Source organism: Seriola lalandi, unplaced genomic scaffold, assembly GCF_002814215.2.
Source record: "Seriola lalandi dorsalis isolate HSWRI2012SDOR001 ecotype SW California unplaced genomic scaffold, Sedor1 jcf7180002054735, whole genome shotgun sequence".
Lineage (NCBI taxonomy): Eukaryota > Metazoa > Chordata > Actinopteri > Carangiformes > Carangidae > Seriola > Seriola lalandi.
In genome coordinates, this window is record NW_019525288.1 from 2,814,839 (window position 1) to 2,831,194 (window position 16,356).

Genomic DNA, 16,356 nt, shown 5'->3' on the forward strand with positions numbered 1-16,356 from the left:
CCCTTTATAGTTTCTTGTTCCAGTTAGCATGCAAAAACTTGAGCACACACCTCTTTACAGGCAAAACGAAAAAAAAAAAACCCTGTGTTAAACCAATGCAAGGGGCTTTGTTGGTGGGGTCCAATGACTTTATATAGTACACAGTAGTAACACAGTAGTATTCAGGGAGTGGAACCGCGGTGTTGTAGCCTTGCTCATACACCCACTAAACCCAATCCTTTACAGCTGTCAATTGTGACGTTACACTTTTTTCTTTTTTTTTTAGAATCAAATAACTCATTAAAACCAAACTTATCAGAAAAATAAGCACTTCAAAATACATCAACGGGATAAGAACTACCTAAAATGACAGAAACTATCTTTGGTAAAGAGAGTTTATGACCTACATTGAAGCCAGCCACCAGGGGGTTTTCGAGATGTTTTGGCTTCACATTTGAGAAGCTGTCATATCATCCATCTTTATATATACTTGTTGGCGGGGTGTACGTGAGTATGTAAGGTGAAATATGAAATACGATCCAGGAAGTCCATTTAGACTAGTACAGCAGAACCATGAGTTTGAAGGTTTATCAGATGCTAAAACCCTGCAGGCCCTTCAAAATACTCTGAGACAGGATTTTATCACAGCAGCAATTACTTCCTCTTTTGTCATGACAATCACAAAATAAACAATAGAAATACACCACTGACATCATTTCTAACGTAAGCAGTAATGTGTGCTTATTTAATTGGCCACCGCAGCGTCTTGCTGAATAACATTGTGTTGCTGTCAAAGCTACGGTTGAGCCAGGTCCAACAAACAATTTTTTCATGGGAGCCCACTATCGTGGCACCTCCACTGCCTCAGCGGCTACGTTTTTGCACGCAGGGCTAAAGTAAGTTAAATGGAAAGCAATGGAAATATGGGGAGTTGATTTTTTTTTTATAGATTTGTGATACTGTAATATTGACATTCCCTCATTGATCATATTTCTCATGATACCATTTCTGCAATTGTTAAGATACCATGTAGACAATAGGAGAAAGAATGTAAGAAAATCAGCTTTAAATCCACTTAGCAATGGCACGTCGGTGTTTCTGCCATGGATTGTATAGTTGTAGGCATCTCATGTCAACCATTGTCCCAATGAATAAGTTGTATCATATGGATTCACTGTGAGCACAAGCAAGATACAATTTGGATTGATACCGAGCGTGGTTTCAGCCCCGTAGCATGAACATGACAAAAAGGATGTTCAGACCTCAGATTGTCACATCTCCAGCCAGACCTGTTGGCAGAGCAGACAGAAATTCTCAGTTTTAATCTGAGACAAATGTGCGGAAAGGTTTGAGCAAAGAGGAAGAAAGGGCAGATATAATTATGTTATAAGGGGGGGGGGGGCAATGGGATAGAAAGGAGGAAGGTGTTCACTTTCAGCTCCAGTGAGGCTCAGGCAGGTTTGGCTGCAGCACAGATACTGCTTATCACCTCATGTATGGAGAGCTCCACAGCTTTGAGATGCCTGAGGAAACATGCTGCTACCTGGGTATAGGGGAATACGATAGGCCCAAAAAGCTGGAGCTTAATTCACTTTCACTATGCGAAGAATTGCCAAATAAAATGTATGTGACAGCATGCTTTTTTTTGTCTGCTTTATAAAACTTGCAATTTTTCATTTATTTCTGTAAAACTCCATAATCACATCAGCAGTAATCCCATTATTTTAGAATTAAATGTGAAAAGATCATTGATTGTATCGATTCTCCACTCTGCTTTAAATTTTTGTTTAGCCTCTTCGCTGCCAACAGAAGTAACAGTGTGCAGTAATGGAAGACGTGATTATAGTCCCCATTAAACACAATAATTAGCTGCATGAAAACTGCAATGCACGTGCTGTTCAACATGATGGATTGCAATATTTAAGGCAGCAATATGTTTATGTATGCAAGCACTTTTAATGTTTGTTTTCAAAATAATGAAAGCCTCTGACTTATGGGAAGTAAGGCAGAACTGCAGAAGCTTCTGAGTGTGACAAATGTATTAGTCAGTTTATAGATGTCGATTAATGATTAACAGATAAAAGTTAAAAAAAAAAGTACATCTTTTATAGGTGATATGAAACAAAACCTGGCATCTTACTAGCATTATATGTCTGTGTAGACATACACGGCATGTGTCAAAATTCATTTGAAGATTGTTCAGATTTTAGTTTAAAAAAAGATGTTTTCTCACCAAAAGAGTTATGTGAGGTCGACATACCTATAGGAAATAGTGGTCTGGCACTGAACTCCTGTGATGGTCAGGGTGATGGATGAGTGTGTCTAGCTGCCATCAAATCTTGCAAATCATGTCTAAGGGGTAAAAAAAAAAAATTTTACAGCTAGTTTTAATGATTTTTTTTTAACAATGTCTAAAATCTTATCCTAAGGGCTAGCTTAACTAAATTAATGATTTAATATGACTGTTATGTGAATTTTTCTATGTTAAGCCCATTATGGGGGGCCATTAATGTCAAATGTTGCACATTGCTAGCTACTTTTATCAAAATCAATAAAAAACAGAATTTACTCCCCAAGAAAAATGATTGCCAACACTGCTTAATTACTTAAATATTACATCACAGAATTATTGTACAATCACTAGACTAATGTCAGTTATTATTTTATAGTTAAGCCCATATACGCAAAGGCAATCTAGGAAATGGAAAAATCAAACACATAAACACAAAGACAGCAATAAATACACAAATCACTTAGGGGAGGGCAGGACAGTTGGTACCAGAGCACTTAGAAAAGTGCAAAAAGTGCCAGGTTTCAAAATAACAGTCATTCTGTCTTAGTGTGTAGGTGCTGTGATGAAAGAGGTCCTCTTCCTGATGGCACTCAGCCTTCTTCCAGGTGAGGGGTGGAGGGAGGGGGCAGGTGGACTAACTGTGTTAGACAGGTCAGAATATGCAGGATTCAGAGGAAGATAGCAACCTGTCATTTTTGCTGGCTTTGAGCACAGATCTGTCCAACTGTGTCCTGTTCTGGAAAGGTGTACCCTAAGCTGCAACACAGCATATATACACCTCAGTATGTACAGCCTGTATTAGCTTAAAAAGGCAATGACTGTACACATTTCTCATCAGGTTTCAGCATGATTTCTTTAATCATATATTTACATGTTATGAAAACAACACAAACACCAACACAAATCCCTCTTCAGATCAGACAAGGTAAGCCTAGCTCAGTCAGGACCACAGAGAGAGCCTGCAGGGAAAATTGTCAGAAACTGAAACCTTTGGCCCATGAATTTCTGTCCATAAATGACACTGGACCCTGTTTTCACAGCGTTCTATAAGATAATTCCTCTTTTCAGGAAGGCAGTTAGATGTAGGGGAACAAGGTGCTGGATGATGGACTCTGCCCTGAAACAGGTGTTGCAGAATAAAAATGTGGCTCGTAGACTGCACAGCGCATTTCATATGATGAGAGTTTTTTCTGCCCAGAAACAAACACCTGTGAAAAAAGTCTGATATCATGGAAGTTATACACCTACTACATACAAACTTGTTTTATAATGCAATATAATGTAAATGATGAAATGTAGGTCAACCATGGCCCACTCCAAAATGTTTGATGAATTCTACCATCTCATCAATACTAGGCCTGACAGCTAAGCCAGCCATCTATTTATTATTCATTATGTGTAGTAAGACATACACCATATCAAAAGTTTATAGTTAAAAGACAGTCCACTCTTTTGATGTCACGTTTGTGGAAAGTTTTGTTTGTGGTTAATTGTCTTCACTTACTGCGCATCATAATGGCTGCCTGTTCGAGTAATAAACTAACACTCTTTTGAGCAACACAAAATTATTTCTTCATTGATCCATATTGCTGCCTAGTTTGTGTATCACTTGCTGCCAGTCCAGATATACCCTATATCTGGAACTGATATATAGTTATGCAGGTGATGCTGTTTGCCACTGTTGCTACAGTGTATATAGGTTTAATTCTACTCATAAACTCCTGTGTCAGTGTAAGATTCAGCATAGATGACTCAACAATATGTTAAATGCATATGATAGAAATAGCAAATAATGTAAATTATTTTATATCAACAACAGATTGTTTCCCTGTCTGTGTAAATTATTTACATGGCACAGTCAATATCAGCTGACTTGTGTATGTTTATGAGAAGGATAAAGAGGGAGTAAAAGAAGAGAGAAAGAATCTAACAATAACACATCAGTAAGGTTTATTTCCTTCACATATCCATTACTATAAATAATGAAATTGATCTGTTCTCCAAACTCTTTGTTAAAACTCTTTTCTAAACTCCTGGAATCGGGGGGAAAAAAACTGAAATAACCTCCTCCTGTGGTGTTATTTTTTTGTTTTTATTTTTTTTATTTTTTTTGTAGTTGCTCAACAACCACTCGATCACCTGTCCTTAACCTAACCGTGATTTTATTGTGAGGTAAAATCACAGATCTATTATTTAAATATATAGGCTATTTGCAACAGACACTTACTCTGGCTCTAATTGACTCTGATTGAGGCTGCTCCCAAATAATACACTGGACACAGGGATGAGACCCTGAAATCATGGGGGTACCACCAGCTGGTACAGGAGCTTCAGGATGAGTGTGGGAAAGTTTGACAATATGCTGTCAATTGCTATAATTTGTTCAGATATGTCTTGCAGCTTGTCAATGGAGATGTTAAATGTTGACATTGAAAGTGAGCAAACTTTAGCACACATGCACAAACCATGACCTGTATGCTGCCAGATAATGATTAGTGTAATTTAAATTGATGAAAAATAAATACTGCACTAATTTGCCTACGGGCCTGCTGTTTTCTCTTTAAATCATCAACTGCAGTTGGTGAAGTCATAAAGCTCCAGGTATCCAGCAACAGCTGTCACTAGTTTCTCCTTCATGATTGTTCTTTCTAAGCAAAGACCCGCCTCTCAATTCATAGGATGTGAACGCAACATGCTTACTGCCTTTAGAGAACACCTGGAAAAAGACTGGAAAAAAATGGGGGAAAAAAACCTATCCTGTCTGATTAGGACCTCACTCGTCAGTAAAATAAACCCAAAGGTATAATATTCATCACTTTGTTTTATGGTACATGGTGTTGTAAAAGTTTTGGGTCCCCAGTCTTCACACTATAGCCACAGTCTATGTCCCACAGTCTACAGTATGTCCCAGATCTCATACCCTGGTGATATTCACCTTAAAATATGACCTTGGGACAAATCACAAATAATCCCCAATACTATGCTGCAACACCTAAACCTTGACCCATAATAAATTTGAACCATAATCCGCTGTGGAATAAATAATCATACAGAATTAGATTATTCTGTTATAGACAATTAACACAGCAGAACATGGAAAATCTATCAAGGAGCACCCACCTGCCACCAACAGCATATATACAAGTTGCAAGTATTATCATCACTGCGTCTTTTGGTCATGTTCTCCCTAAACTCCAGCATAAGAACCTGGAAACTGTCAGTGTATCATTGACTGTCCTTTCTACTCTGTCCATCGTGTTTCAAAAAATCTAAATACAAATACAATCTATTCCAGAGTCCAAGAACTTATGGTCATAAAAAATGTCATACTCAAAAACAAAATCTTTCATTATAGGCAAATTCATCAACAACAAAGCGTCATGAAATTCTAAAATACAAACTCAAAGTGAAGTAGAACAGATTTGCTCTCATGGTGAGAGGAGACATTTTGTTTTTTATGATTGAAATCCTTTTAATAGCTTGAGCCATCTCCTGATCCTTTACAGCTTTTGTTGAGCAAACTGACAAGCAAGAAGTCCAGAGGAGGAGGCCCAAATCACCAACATATCTTTATTGAACACCTGTAGATATTTGATGAAGAAAAGAAACAGCGGGGGTGTTCTACCAACAGGGGTATAAATTAACCAAACCCAATGGAGCATCATCACTCAGTTAGAAGTGTAACGAATCACATTTTAAAGCTCAGTCAAGTAGAATCCTCTAGCAAAATTCTATCCTAACTGATAGGATTCATGACTATGTCTGAAAATTGAAGATGTTAGTATTCATTCATTCATTGAATATTACATCTTTTTATTTGGGCACATTTGAGGAATGTCTAAAGATTTTTTTTTATTAATAATAATAATAATAATAATAATAATAATACAATTTCCAATCTCAATTTGAACTCTTGATGACTCTCTATCCACAATAAAGAAGACAAAACAACAACAACAACACTCAGCATCATTTACTCTTCAAATAATTACATGCATTTACAATCTGATTTTTATTTCAGGGGTTAGCTGAAGGGTCATATGAGGTGATTATTGATTTTCTCCTTGCCACCACAAGCACTACTATACGTTTATTATTTTCTCAGAGTGGATAGGCTTCAACACAGGTTCACACATGCATGCAAGCATGGACACCAATACATCTACATGTGACAGAGGCTCAGCAAAACAATTAAACAAATCTCTAGGCAGCAGATGGGCCTTTGCAAGACAGGTGTGACAAGGAGAGAATGAGATTAATTCTTATTAGATGGTTTCAAACTAAGCTCCAACTCAACAGAAGCATTGTCAGACAATGAAAAAGCAAAAGAGCTACATAAGTGTTTCTACTGAATTTGATTCAAAAATTGAAATGATAGTTTTCCATTTAAACGACTGTTTACCTTTCCACTCTGCATTTTCATTCAGTGGGCTATGCCAGCGCTGTCTGCATTATTATAGATCCAATGCTTTTACCGCCAGTTTCATCAAAGCAAATTAAAATGTAATCATATTTTTTCACCTTAGAAGTCTCCAAGAGGGCATTCCCTTTAAATAACCCATGAAAATGGATTTGTGTATTTTTATAATTGATTACTGCAGATCTGCTGTCTACCTTCTGGCTGCTCTAACCCTCACACTCACTAATAACCATCTACATTAAACTCGGCAGCCAAACTGTAGTGAACTGAGGTGAGCTCGAGAAAACGTTCCTTACAATCTCTGCTTTAGTCTGTCTCCTCTGGCTCACTGTAAATGCACTAACTAAACCTCTGACATAGAAAGCATTGCTTGGCTTTGCTCCATAGTGACTCACTGGTTTACTTACTCCCTATAAACCTCATCTTACATAAGTCAATGAACAAAACATCAGTTCCACCCTGTATTAAAAATTGCATGGGTAGATGCACATAAAAATAAAAAAGGTATGTGTATGCACAATCACAAATACAATCATGTGGGGGCCTAAAGGTTATAGAGGCGGCTGTTTAATTCAGCAGAGGCAGTTGCTCAGAAGGAACTCTTTTCTGTGTAAATAAAGGTTAATAAGGGAGGCAGTCCTCATAGATTGTTATGGAATACAAGTAAATCCTCTTTGAGAATATGGCTTGTGATTTTTACTCTCTGCCAGGTTCACATTACAAATCAATATGTTTTGACACTCAAGTGAAGCAATGTAAGATCTGCCTCCAGTGATCCTCATCCTTTCGCTGACTAGAGGAATAAAATTATCACTTCACTCCTTATTCTGGATGTTATTAGGTTAAGTTAAACGTTGGAATTGGCAAATGCATTTCTGTGCATTCACATAAATATTAAGATAAGAAAAATAATAAAAAATCATGACTGATTTGTCTTTTTGACATCTATCATATGCTGCAATATGCTCCATTTCCTACTGATATGTATAAGGGATATTGCAATGTTTCAACATAATCCATCAACAGAAGTTTTTGTCTCCATCTGTGAGTCCTTATGCTCTTTGCACTGAAGTAAATATCAGCCTCACTGATGTGATTTTGTGGATGTACATCATAAGCAATGCAATGTACCACTGGCATCACGACTGTAGTCAGCTTTGCCATTTAAGAGGTGATAAATTAACAGTCTAGACTCTGCTTGCTTGATCCAAGATAGTAAATTACTGTCTACTGACCTATTTTAACAGTAGATGAGACAGTGACATGCTCACAGGCCTTCTGCACCTAAAAAACATAATCAGTTAAATACCGCATATACATTTGATCTAGTCTAATCTAATAATTCTCATATTTATTGTAGTAAATGTTATCAAATATGTCCACATCTATTAACTATAAACTATATTTATGGGGTCCAAAGGTCTAAGTCCACTTTCCTCAGATTTTTGGACCCCATAAATATAGTATACTGTATACAGACTGTATACATATATACACTGTACATATATACAGTATATATACATATATAAATACTTTGAATGTTTGGATTTCTTAATTTGTTATATCCCTGATGTTAGTATTTTATTACAATTCATTATGTACTAATATTTGATGGTGCTCACATTCACTAGAGGAATATTTTCCTCACAAAGTGATATATAAAGACAGCATGCAATTTAGCATGGTTGCACAAATGGACTACCTAAAGAAGGTTCTAATATTTAGTTTGTTTTGTTTACAGGCGATATATTGTGACAGTGTTTGTTTCTGTTTGTTTTTGGACGTGCTACTGCAAAACAATGTGTGCGTGTCATTTCAGAAGCCATTTCCTTTTCATCTGGGGTTAGAGCTTTCTTATTTTCCTCATTACTTCCCAAGGAAATGTGGGGAAAAATTTGCATACTGGTGAAATTGAAAACAACATTGAGGAACCAATACTCTAGCTCACTCAGAAAGGGGCTTTGATCGCTTTCTAAATGAGGGTGGGATTGTCGGGCCCTTGACTGTGAGTGATTTTGTGCGGAGCAAAAAGGTGTGATCTTCTTATTGTTTTACGTTTTAATGAAACCTAAACTCTTGCAGTTAGCAGTATTCCCCTTTGTGGTCTTCAGCTACCTATCTGTATTTTGTAATTCATCCCCAATCTGTTTCCATAGAGACCACAGCATCTGACTGCACTTGTTATGTGCATTATTCTGGGTAATGTAATGATAAAAAGCTTGCAAAAACTCTCAAATTTCATACTTCTAGCACACTGATCAGACTTGTTATTCAGCTTGGTGGTTTTCTGTGCTGTATTCACTGGGTCAGACACAGCTAATTCTGACTCATGTTTGATATAGACTCAACTTTGGTGTCTCATATTTTGATGTCAAATTTTGTAGCATATTTGACTGTTTATGTCAGCTGCAGAAGTGGAAGAATTGTTCAAATCCTTTACATAAGTGTAGTAAAAATGTAAAAATACCACACATACATGCAGCAAAATCAAAATGTCCTTTTTTCAATTAAAAGTGGAAAAGTTAAAAAGTCCAGCTGATTTGATATATTTGGTATGTAAGATATTAATCTACAAAGTAACTACTGTAGCTATAAAATAAGGAGCAAAGTCAAAAGGTCTTCACTCTGAAATGTAGTGTTATATAAGTAGTATGAAATGGACATACTAATGTAAAGTTCAGACCTCAGAACTTAACAGTAGTTAATACAGGACTTAAGTGAGAAAAATTGATATTCCAACTACTGGTCAGCTTTGAGATATAAAGGCACAGATGAGATCTTTGAATCACTTTAAAACACAACTTGTTAGTACAGCTATAAGGGGAATTCATTTTCCAATTGGAATTGAATTGGTTATAATGTAACTACAAAAGTAAGCAGCCAATCTTTTGTGTCCGAAATGTGCTGAAAAATGAAAACAAAAACAAAATGTCTCAGTAATATCTCACTGAATTTCACAGTGACTAAATATTTTTGCCTTTTCTTCCTCATACCTGAATGCATGCATTTCTCTTATATTTGTATCTTATCTCAATCTTGCTGATCAAGAGAAAAACAACAGTGCTGCCTTCAGGCTTCCACTCTGCCTACAGTGTGTCAGTGTGATTTATTGTTCAGGGTTTGACTCAGAATGTATCACCCACCCAAAACCTATCATCCACCTGCTGAAATAATTCATTCATACACACCATAATAACTGTATGTTAACCTAAGGTTACATTGTACATCCAAGGGACATGTTTACAATGATAATATTGTTCCCCAAACAGAGGCATATATAAAATATCTGCTTCCTGAAATAATCATTTCTGCATGATCTGCTGCTCCACCTCCAGAAGATTGTATCTGGCTGTTCTGTCTTCATCTGCCCTGCTGAACTAATTCTTGATGCTTTGGAAATAGAAAATCCAGGGCCCATGGTAATTCCTATTGGGAGGGCCAACACCATGATACCAATAATACTTTCTAGAAATTGAAGGATTGTGTTATGGGTTGATACTAGACTAATTATTGAGCCAGTTACAAACGTGTTTTACAAACAAGGCAAGGTTGAAACAAAGTAATCACAAAAACAGGAATAATATACACGTTTCTGCCCCAATTTACATACATGAGTGGAGCAGAATATTAAAAAGGCTTCTGATTATATATCACTGTCATAGCCTTTAGAACCGGTTTTACTGTTGCTTAAGCTTTCTCTAATCTTACCCAATATTATTTTCGAAAATATTGGAGGTGGATAAAAGGGTCATTGCTGGACCGTTTTAGTAAAAGAGATGAAGGTTTTTGTTAAAAATTTGTGTTTTTCCAATCATGACTTTCAGTCATTAATAATAATATCAACATGTAAATTAACATCAACACACCTACATGAACAGACTGATCATTCCACCGACATTTGAGGCCTTTGAAACAATTATTTGTATGCTGCCTTCAGTAGAGATCACAATTTATCAGATGTAAAGGGACGTAAAAGATTTAAAGTTACTGCAGTGGGTCTCTCAGTAGTGGCTGGCAATAAGCCTGTGTCTGTACTGCTGCAATAACAGTGAGACATGATCGCTGTCATTTCAATCAGGAGAAACTCTAGCTTGTTTATGCGTAATATAGCTTTGTTAGAGTCATAACTCAAGGCCTTCGAAAGAAAAGATTCAAATATTTTTCTTTCTTAAAAACGTTTTCATTTCACTGCGATGTCGGGACATTTTTCCTAATCTTCTTTTGGTAAAACTCACATGTTTGTCTGTTAAAATGTACCTTGACAAGTATAATACTCCATGAAACATGCTACAGCCAGCAGGCATCTGTGCTGCTGCAGATTATTTGCTCTAAGAGGAATGGTCAAGAATACAAGTTTTTAAAAAAAAAACACACACAAAAACAACTGTCTAACAGCAGCGTACAGCTCTGCACCTAAAAATTATATTATTCAGAATAATTGGCCACAAGAGTGTTCTACAGTGTGAAAACGTGCTACGTGGGTTTTACAAATAGCCTGCATGCATATACAACATTATTAAACTTTAACAGAAATAGTGAAAATAATAATATATCAGGTCTTAAAACATGAAAATAAAATTTAACAAAATGCCATGCCAGTGGCTCTGTCAGGCTCTGCTGAGCTAAATGCTAACATGCTAACAATGAGAATTCTCACATGCTTATAGGTTTGAGGTTTACCATGATCACCATCTTACTGTAGAATAGCATTTTAGCATGCTAACATTTGAATATTATCACTAAACAGGATCACATTAGTCATATCCTCATACATACATCATCTGGGAACCATAATTGCCTGTATCTAATTCATCAAGCACATGTTGAGATTTGCAACTCGTGCAACCAGAGGAAATTCAGGTGATCGCCAAAGTCATTAGGATTCATCCTCTGCACCTCCGTTGATATGTACCAAATTTCATGGCAATCAATCTAATAGTTGTCAAGAAACTTCACGAAAAGCCAGAAATATCAACCTCATGTTGTCGCTACAGTAAGAGTCAAGGGATTGCACAAATCATTGGTTTGCTCCTTTGGGCACCATGAATGATTGTACAAAATTTCACGGCAATTCATCAAATAGTTGTTGACCGAAGTGCTGGACCAACTAACTGACCAACTGGCAGACTGATGTTGCCATAACTACAGCCATGCTGCTAAAGTAGTTTAAAAATACACAAAATTGTAAAAAGAAAAACAGGGACTAACTAGATATGTTTCTACTACAAATTATATCCTCTTATTACTGTCTAATTTTTTTATGTTTTTTTCTGGCTTTTTATGCCTATATTATAGTGACAGTCAGGAAAAGACAGTCAAGGAGAGAGAGAGGGGGGATGACATGCAGCAAAGGGCCAGGGGTTGGATTCGAACCAAGACTAAGCCTTAATGGTACGTGCTCTACCAGGTGATCCACCAGGTGCATTTTTGGGAACCAAATATGTTAAGCGACAGAATCTTTATTTGTGAAGACTATCGTACAATAGAAAAAATATCAAACCTTTGTTTGTCACAGACCTTATTTTCGGCAACTGGCTTTTTGTCGAGGAAACCAGGGTGATGCTAGCTAACTTCCAGGTTGGCCTACAACAATACGCCATCCCTGCTGCACTCTATAAGCTGCTTCCACAGGCAACCTATAGGGTCATTTTTTATTGGAGGACAGTCTCAAATAATCTCAGCAGACATTTGTAAAAATCTAAGCCATTAAAAGTCCAAAAAAACAAAGATGCTGTCAAAAAGCCAAATAAATGCAGCTGGATTATTAGGGTTCCTATAGAAAGAGAGGGTGGTAGCTTTGTCAACCGAAACGCAGAGGTGCTTTCATAGGTTTCTAGTAAAATAGACAACTGGAAAGATTAAAGATGAAGTTACTAACAGGTATCATGTTATGCTGTTACTGCAGAGTAAATAGCATGTTCAGTGTGTTCTGGGTCATGTTTGTTTGAACTTTATTGATATTTGTGTACTTGGAAGGCTAGTAAACACATCCTGCACTTTGGATTTGCAACCAGAACTGAATAAATCACACTTTAAAAAAACATTGTTGCACTGAGTGTCTGCAAAGTGATGTCAAATGGAAATACTTGACACTTGGTTCTAAGGATTAAACTCAAGAGATAACAGTGTTTGTGTTTTTCTTTGGTTGTGACCAGCACAGGTGTAAATGTGTAGACACACTTGTCCACCCATTGCCCCCACGCCTTCCACTTACATTAATGTGCCGTTTACAGATTGGGACTCAGGGGAGCAGACAGTTACTTTAGGTTTCATCACTTTTTATTCATATTTCATGGGTTTCACAGCGATGAAAATAACCACATCAGCATTCAAGCGTTTTCAGTGATTTCAAGTAGACAGACAAACATTACTTTGTGCTTTGTCAAGCATTTGGAGTTTTCTACACAAACACGATGGAGGATTTCAGTGAATGAATTGCTAAAGCTCTCACCAGCTCTTGCGCTCTCATATTAGAACTGTAGGTCATTTGTCATTTCTGCAGTGGAAATTTATTTCTGTCTCTGCTGTTCTCACTCTTCTTTACTCAGTGTTGACCAATTTTTTCCATTCATTTCATTTCTTCATATTTACTTATTTCCTCTTGTTTGTGTCCCTCATTCAATTTGATCTTTTTAACAATAGCATGACATTGTGCTGTAGATGAAGCATTCTGCAGAAACGCACTTCACGGGATACAGTAAAAGAGAAACTGCTTAGCAAACAGCACTGCTGGAAAACTACATGCAAAACTACTGCAAAAATGACTACATGTAAAATTCATGATGTATTCTTAAGTTGCTTCAGTTTAAAAATGGCCTGTTTTGCCTGTACTCTTTTAATCTTGTAAGCAATGACTTTCTTTTCAAAGCAGTTAATTTGAAGTCCAAAACAAACTGTAAATAATGGATTACTGGAACTTTCTCCTTCTTAACCCACATGGTGTAATAACCTGTCAAGATTTTCCCCAATTTATTTATTTACCCTCTCACTGACATACTCTCTTGGAGCATTCCAGCATTTGTTTGGGGCTCACAGCGATTGCAAATAATCTCTCAGAAGAAAATTAAGCAGACAACAACCAGTGATGCTATTCTGCCGAGGGCCAAGCATGTAGGCATATGCTGGTCTGACTAATACTTGTATTGCACTGCTTAGACAGCTTCTTTCTTTTTTTATTTGTAAATATCAATGCACAAAGGCTTTGAAATATCTGTCTCCTACTAATCTCCTCTAGGTTTGCAAAAGGCTTTTATAATACCATGGTTTAAGTTAATAACCTATCTTCTTGGTGGTGGCAGTATTTTTAATCTTTAGGGTTCATTTGTCGATCATGATACAATTTAAAGAGAGGATGCACTCGTGGTGTGCACTGTGTTATCCAAATCCAAGACAACACAGTGAAAATAAGATTTTTTCTTTCATTATTTTTGTTGTTTTTAATAGCACACCCCTGCTCACTAATAGCCTTACTAGTGCTGTAATGTACTAGTGCTGTACATTAATTCTGCTCACATAACAGTATGATGTTGGGTAGAAAGACTGTCCAGTAAATAACAGGTCACCAGTCCTAGTATATCCACAAACAGCTGTTTGTCCTTGAGCAACATTAGATTAACATAAATAGAATACATGTATGTTGACAGTGCAACAGATATTTTTTTACCTTGAAAACAATCAGTTCATGATGAATTAATAATACATTCATTTGGAATTCACAAGATACTCATTATTGTCAAATATGTATAAATTATTAACTACATTACTTGGATCTTATTTTTTTATACTTATACTTTATATACTATATATATATATATAATAAACACACACATATAAACAACTAAACATATAAAACACATAAACAACTAAACACAAACACACACACATATATATATATATATATATATATATATATGTATATATATATATATCCACTGTTGGGCTAGGAAAGAAGTTCAGCCCTGGACTTATCCACTAGGAACACGAATGACAGTAACAGAGCCGGTAAAGACATCGGCAGAGTCAGTAAAAATCGGTCCACAAGGATTTTAGCCATCTCCATGGCAAGTCTCTCTGCTCTGGTTTTATCTCTTCCTTTGTCTGCCTTTTTAACCAAAAAATGTGTTTTCTGGAAGGTTGCTTTCATCTGAACACTCCGTACCACATTGTGCCATCTCTCTTGTTGGGCAGTCATTCTGTCTTTATAAGTGGGGGAGGGGTTAACATGCACATGCACTAACTTGCATGTGCCGCAGTCCCTGATACCAAAACAGAGAACAGCGAAACTGATCACAATACATAAAGAGGATGTGTGACCTCGTTCTCTGCTCTATCTTTACATAGAAAATAGTTGTTTGCTGCTATATTATTATTCAGAATTTTGTTTACAGAATCTTTCATTCAAAACTGGCAGACAGGTGATGTTTTTTTGTACTTAAGTGTCATGGTGAAGATATTAGTGAAGGCAATTTTACCAGTCAATCTACCAAACATGTTATGTTATAACCTTATGGTTATGGTCATGAGCACTGGGTAGTGACTAAAAGAATGAGATTGTGTACGGCAGCTGATATGAATCTTCTTTGCAGAGTTTTTGCAGGCACAATGAGTTAGAGGCTGCTCAGAGTAAAGTTGAACTGCTGGTGTTTCAGGCATCTGCTCAAGATGATTCCCTGAGACCTATCTACGGTGTATTTCAGGTCAATCAACTGGGGGCACAAGGGCATACCCAGAGCACGCTGGAGGAATTACATAGCCCATCTGACCTGGTAACACCATGTGATCCCCCTCAAGGTGCTCGAGGTTGTTGCACATTGTTTAGCCTCCTGCCACCAATCCCCAGAGAAGTGACAGGAGATGGATAGACAGAAAATCATTTTTGTCATGTTTTTAGACTTTGGTACTGCCCTTTGCATTTTTTACATTTCACACAATGTGTTGTTATTTTTCCTCTAATTAGGAAATACTATTCAGTAACAATTTACCAATTTTAAGTGATCATATAGCTATGAATGAGCAGGAATAACTGTGAAGACAGTAAAAATACAAAAATAAGTCTATACAATATGTACCTGTATGATGTAGCTATAAAAACAGTAAATAAAAACAGTTCTACACTACAGGTAGGCATCATTAATGACCGTCAGGGGGAGAAAGCAGGCCTTGTCTGTACTGTCTCTGAAAGTCATGAAGGAACTGCTCCAGGGGCCCATTGTGATATATTTTTCTGGTCTGTATGATGCAATAAGAGCCAGGTGCTCTGTCAGCAAATCCTCTGTATATGGTTTTCTTTAACTGTCCTGAATGTGCCTTTCTATGTCCTCTGGTGTTTCCATGGGTTGTTTGTGTTCTGTTTGGACATCTACATCAGATTCATAGTAGTCCACAGTGTAATGTGGTGTACTGTAGGCAAGCTAAGAGTCCATCAGTAGGTAACACTAAAAATATTAATTCCAATTGTGCGTTTGCATTGTGAGTTTGTGGTAAATAAAACTACCCTCTTCTTCCTCTTCTTCTTTTCGGTTGGTTAGTACAGAATACTGTTTCAATTCTTCCCCAAGGAATTGTTTCATTAATTTTGGAAATGACTAGATTGTAGAGAGCAAGAGAGAGAACAATAAACAAAAGGACTGGAGTATACCACCACCGCTATTAAACACACCACTGC